Here is a 6,191-nt window from a genome sequence, read left to right on the forward strand (position 1 = left end):
GGCGGCGGCGGCGGCTCCTCTAGCGCGGCGGGCGGCGCGGGACGCCGTGAGGCGCGGGCGCGGCGCGGCCCCGCCGGGCCATGGCGCTGCTGCTGCCGCCCCGCGCCGGGAGCGCCCCGCGCCGCCGCCGCCGCTTATATAAACCCGGGCACGTGACGGCGGCGGCAGCGCTCATTGGCCGCGCCCGCAGGTTGTTACAAAACCAGGCGGTTTTGTAACGCGCCGGGCCCGGCCCGCACCGGGAGGGGCCGCCCCGAACCGGGTCCGGGGCTCGCTGCCCCCCTCCGCCCCCTCGGACACCCCGTCCCGGCGGGGTCTGAGCGTATGGAGAGCCTGGGGTGTCGGGGTGCGGAGCGCTGCCCACCCGGCACACCGGGCGCGGAGTTGGGTTTGACCCGCTGGGCTGCACCGGCGTCCCGGTGAGACGCGGAATTCTCTCCAGGGTCCGGTGTTTTGGTACCTCCGGTAATGCGAAAGAAACGTCGGCTCGGAGTGATTTTGAAAAGCGAGAATGCCGTTTCCTGCTAGAGCTGGAGTCGCGAACCTTTGTAGCTGCACAGTTAATCATTCTCTTTAAGGGAATCTACAGAGTAGTGAAGCTATTTTAATGTCAGGTACTCCTGGTTTTAGAACAACTAAGGAAAACATTGTTCTGTTTATTTAGTTTTGCAGTGTGGCATGTTGCACAGCTCTACCTATCCGTGCCAGATTCTCGAAGAAAAAGCATATGCCTTGTGATGTATCTTTGTTTTATTTAAGAGCAGCTCTGTTGGCCGTTTCAATCTGCATGTTCCCACCAATTCTTGTTAGATGAGACAGTTGCACTAGTTGTGTAACTGTCTGTGCTAAATGTAGTCTAGGGAGAAAATCACCTGTGCTACTACAGAAAAGAAGCTGTTCTAAAAGAAGTTGTGTAATGCTTTTTGTTTGCAGCTTTATGCATATTTACAGTTACCAGAAATGCCCATGTTATGTATACATACACTTACGCTCTAAAAATATAGAGCACTTTTCACACTGTCTTAAAATCCACTGCAGAATTTGAAATTTCTGATGATGTCCTATTACTGATATAGTCAGCCTCCTCATGAAGCTCAAGAGAGGGGTTGAAGGAATTAATTTCCATTTTCTTACTTGCAGAAGTGTTTGGACTCCTCAGTTTAGACTGCATGAGCTAAGCAGGTATTAAGGGACAAGTCCTGCCTGTGGAGCTTGGATGGACAGGAGAAAAGATGTAAGGAAGGAGAGGCAACCTTAGTTTTGCAAGACCTTGCTTAGGGAGGATACTTGAGAAAATTCAGATTACCTTAGATTAAAAAAAAAAAAAATTAGTTTAAAGCAGCTTAAAATCTGGATTTTAACTTTTAATTATACATACTAATTCTGTGATGATTGTGTCCATGTGTAGGCAACATTATGCTCATACAGAAAATCAGATCTGTACCTGGGAACAGAAGCCAGCCATCAGACCCTTCAATTGTCTTTTGATTCTTGTGATATGAGGACATTTTGCATCTGCCAAAAATTTGGCCCTTGTCTCTAGGGTTCTTGAATCTTTAAAAAAAAAGAAAGAAAAAGTTTAACATCTAACTGCTGTTCTCAAGCAAGTCCTTTAATTAGAAAAAGAATTGAATAAGCACTGGTTTCAGTACTTCTTTCTGCCATCATTTAAATCAGACAATAATCCAAAGTATGGCACAGGCTGCCAGCAAGTAAACCAAAGAAAGATGGGACATGTGAAGCACTTAAAATTTCAGTTAAGCAGTGCTTCAGAAAAGTTAGAAAGAATGAGCATTTGTGCTCAGGAGTGTGGGGTTTTCCCTCCAGGCTCCAGCTTGCTAACATAGACTTCTTGTTTTCCAAACTTCCATGCAAGAAAATCTCATGCTATTAAAGAACAAAACCCTTAAGGAAAAGAAGAAAAATACTTTCTTGTAGCCTTGAGGTCAGCAGTTGTCTCTATTGCAAAACTATAGTCTCGGCAGCCCCTCAGTGTGTTATTTTATAACCATTGTCCTGAAAACCACTATGAGTCAAAGCCTATTCAAGCGAGGGAAAGTGACATAACCACTGGTTACCAGTAGCAATGCAGTGACAATCTCTATCAGAGAAACGCCACCAGTATTTACATAGTTACATAGCAGACACTTAAAGAGATAAGTCATGGTATAAAAGGAGGGTTTCTAGCAGAACATGAATTCAAGCTAGGAAGGGGAATAGATTTATCATAGGAAATGCAATCAGCATTTGTGCTCTGCAAGGAACTTGCACAGCTCCTACTCTCCATGCATGAAAGCAGCTGCAGAGCTGGCTGGCAGTCGGAGCACTCTGGGCTGAAAGGAGTCTCTGAAAGGCACTGGGAAATGCACTTCTGGGAATTCTCCTCTACCAGCAGGACATGGCTGAAACATTTCAAGGGAAAAGAGCAGCTGTGCTTGTGAGCTACTCCCTGTGGTGGGAGCTGTGTGCTGAAGAGGGTTCAGAACACAGAGCTTTATCCCAAGCCTGCAAATAGTTCAGAGCTTATGACAGATGGCCCATGGGCAACTACTCTGTGACCCTTTTTTCAGGGGAGAAAGCAGCTGGCTGTGCCTCTCCTAGTTCCTGGTATGTGTGGTGTTTGGTAAATGTTGGTACTTGGTGGGGTGTGACAGGTACAGAGTGAGCTGTACAGTCTTTAACAGTAAAATACTTTAAAGCCAAGATACTAATTTACTGTTCACTAGAAGTCAAACAACTACTAAATATTTGATTCTGATATCAGGCCTGGCTCTGCAGAGACTTTTTTAGCAAAAACAGCTGGGTGAATTGATCATACATAATCTAGATATGCTGGGGTGTTTTTATATAACACATCCTGAAAGCATAGAGTTTTCAAACATTCATGCATATATTCATGGACTTGGAGCAGCAGTAGGTCATGAGGTGTACTTGATTAGAAGGCAAAAGAAAAAAAAGAAAGAGGCAAAAAAGCACCCTCCTGCCTACCTGCATTGTTCATGAGATCAAGAACGGATTTATCCTTTACTTAAACAGAAAAAGTTAAAGTGAGGAGGTGACTCACTCTGCAAAAGCACATCTCCCTTGTATGATTTCTCTGCAAAGGGAGGTTTAATTTCTTCCTTTTAATGACAATGAGCACAATACTGATCTTCTTCCAGCAGTTAATGGCTGGCATAACAAGCAGCATGAGAGCATGACTACATTCTTCAGCCTTCTTCTGAATCCATAAACTGCATCAGGCTTTGCGTCCACAAAAGCCACCAATAAACCTGCATTGCTCCCCTCTCAAGCACAACTAACTCAAGTGTGAAATTCCAAACCAGTCACACTGACTGAACTCCTTCTCCAGTGGAAGAAGGGATGTGAAAAGTTCCATCACAAATACAGATGGCTTTTCATTTCCATGTGCTCTGCATGTGCTGTAATAACCCATAGCAAGAACAGATTTTGACTGATGGCCCTTGCAGTTGAGGCAATTTCAAAAAAACACCAGGCAGGAAGCCTGACCATTATGGCAGGAAGCTGCAGTAACATATGCATGGGGAACAAGAGGAGAAGATGTGTGTGTTCTTCTGTGTTATTTTGCCACTGAACCTCTGAATGACTTTTGGCAACTATCTTTACCTCTTATTTTGCATTCTGCCTATTGTGACTACTCCTTCATGTACTGGACATCCTAGTTATCATACACACGTGATTTACATTGAGAAACTATCAAGTCCAAGTTTTACTTTAAATCTGTTTAATTAATCTTGAAAGAAAAGGCATAATGTTCTGTCCTCTATAAAGGAAATTAAAGAAAAGGCTTAATAGAGAATTTTATGTTCATATGCCATGGTTAGAAAATAACTACAATTAAGACAAAAATACATGATCCAGTTTAAATGAATGCAAGGCACCAATAGAGAGAGCAATGCTATCTCAGGGTGTTGTTTCTCAAGGAAAAATTCCAACAGAGCCTGCAAAAGGTTCTTGTTGCCTACTGGTCCATGAACTGTGGAATAAGAAAAATCCCCAGTGCCCTTCCCACACAAACCCCTGCCTGCCTAATTGATGACTGGCTGGTGAGCAGCTTGACAAGACCTCAGGACTGACAAAGCAAGCATCCTACTCAGGCTGTGTCTCTCACTGTGTGACACTGAAAGGGGGATTCACAATGTGCCCTTGAAGCATAACCAAACCTGGAGTGACTGGGATAAAATAATTTCTGTTCAGACATACCCAGATTCTTAGAAGGTTACTTTTGTTCTGCATTGGAATGAAAGGGCTATAGCCAGAAATTCAGTGAAATTCAAATTCCAGGGTGTTTGAGTTGTGGAGAAAGAAGTTATTTCAGTATTGAACAAATATTTAACAAGTGTCTCATTATTGAATTCTGGAAAACCTAACAATGTTTTGAAGGCTCTCATTTTAGCAAAACTGAGGAACTATCTGCTATGCACTCCCACTAGCCATTTTGGTGACAACTTCTGCTTTACTAATCTCTCAGGAGGAAAGGCCAAATTAATTCTTAAGTACAGAGGAGTGAACACCCCAAGTTTTCAAGCACCCATCAGCATACATGGTAACCCTCCAATTACAGTAAACTGCTGCTTAATGTGTGGCAAGACAAATTCAAGACTAAGTGGTCCAGAGAATATGACAAATCCAGTCAAGAAGTCTTTCCAGTTCTGAAGAACATGAGCAATTGCTGTTAGAGAACCACCAAATGAACATATTCTAGAAGGTATTCATGGATTCCTCTGCTCTGAGCAGTAGGAAATGACTGTGCAAATGCCTTTAGCAACAGGTCATTTTACCTCCATGCAGCAGAATTCCCTTTGTCTGAAATGACTTCACTTAGGTTTAGCTGGGATACATTTTCGGTTTGGAACAATGCAAGTCTAAGCAGCCAGAAGGGAAATGTAACAAGGAACACAAGGATGTATGTTTTGTTTCACAGCCTGTGGTAAGATACAAGGAAGATGAACAAGCTTCACAGAGGAATTAATGCAGTCTGCAGTCCACTTGGAAGTTAAAAGACCAAGAGGCAGAGTATGGATCAAAGCTGGAAGTTATTGATGAATCCACTTCAAAGCAAATGGAACAGGAAGCTTCTGAACAATTTGAAATCCTGCTGATGGTTTATTTGAAACTACAGGACACATTCTTGCACAGGTTTTAAAAGCTTTCTGGACCACAGCTATGCAGCTATCTTTAGATTGGTATGGACTGCTGTCAAAGAACTTTCCTCTTTAGAAGTATGACAAATAAGTCTTACTATGCTTGTTGTGATTTTTTAAATACAAAAGGCAAGTCATCCTTTCCTACACAAACATCTGTGGGAGTGTAAAAGGCCTCCTTAACCCACAATTTTTATTTCAGTAATTTTCTGCAGGGAGTGAGGAAGATAAAGGCAAGTTCTATAACCATAAAACATGAAAGAGACAAATATGGGTGGTATTTCTGTGATAGAAACCCTGCAATTAGCTGGAACCAATGCTTTCCAAAGCACATCTGACTTCTGACAAACTGAGTTCCAGAGCCACAGCCTGCTGTCTTTGGGCAATTGCTCACAGCCTCCCTGTCTTTGCTGCTGGGGAAAATTCATTCAGCCAAGGAGTGAGGAACTCATCAGTTTTTTGGCAAAGCTCTTAGGGACATACATGTGGTCCCATGGTATTTAAATCGAAACATATTTCACTTTAAAGGAATCCTTCCAAGGTAAATTCACCAAAGGAGTAACTCAGAACAGACTATTCCAGTACAAAGGGAGGGACCTACAGTGACCATCCAGTCCAACTGCCTGAGCAGCTCAGGACACTTCAGCCTGTGCTGAACTGCATTCTCAGCCTGGGGGCCTGGATATGCTCCTACCTGTGACTTCCATCCAGCTGTAGGCAGCCCTTCATCCTGGGGTCTGGCCTGCAGGACTGATGAGCTGGGGTGGGTTACAAGGTCACTGCCTCCTGCTGCTCCCCACCACTGCAGGGCCAGAGGGTTCTGCCTATTCGTGGCAGCTGATTCCATGGAATCAAACACACAGGCAACACATGAAACAAGAGGCAGGCATTCCAGTCACAAAACTAGGAGATTACAGCTATTAAGCCCATTCTGATCAACCAGATAAAGAAAAAGATTTCACCTCTCCACTGCTGTAATTACATGGAATTAGTCCTGGAAGCCCAGATGATACTTCTTTCTTGATC

This window comes from Melozone crissalis, unplaced genomic scaffold (assembly GCF_028551555.1).
Source record: "Melozone crissalis strain CALT ecotype California unplaced genomic scaffold, PUWL_Pcris_2 ptg000068l_1, whole genome shotgun sequence".
NCBI lineage: Eukaryota > Metazoa > Chordata > Aves > Passeriformes > Passerellidae > Melozone > Melozone crissalis.